Here is a 444-nt window from a genome sequence, read left to right on the forward strand (position 1 = left end):
GAATTAAAATGTGATGGGTTAATTTTGTGTTTTGCTGATAATACCCTAATACTAATTAATGGCTAAAATAAAGCCAAAATAATTTATAAAACGACGTAAATTATGTCTGATGTGAATAAACGGTTTATTTCAATTTCTCTTGAAAAAAATTATGAAAATACATGTTGTATATCTTTCATGGTTTCAAAGAAAAAGAGGTGGGTAAGTGGACATCGCTTTGCTGTACAGCATGATACAAGTGGATCACTGTATAATGGATGGTATTAAATTTGAATTTAATAATATAATAGCATTGTATAAGAAAATCGATTCTGACTGAGCGGAGACTATATGTCAGTCAAGGTATAAGATATATTATAAACTTATCTATGGTATTAAAAAAATGGACCTATATAAATTCCTAATTAATCATATCACAGTATCCATTATGTACCTTTAATGAGT

This window comes from Acyrthosiphon pisum, chromosome A1 (assembly GCF_005508785.2).
Source record: "Acyrthosiphon pisum isolate AL4f chromosome A1, pea_aphid_22Mar2018_4r6ur, whole genome shotgun sequence".
NCBI classification, from domain to species: Eukaryota; Metazoa; Arthropoda; class Insecta; order Hemiptera; family Aphididae; genus Acyrthosiphon; species Acyrthosiphon pisum.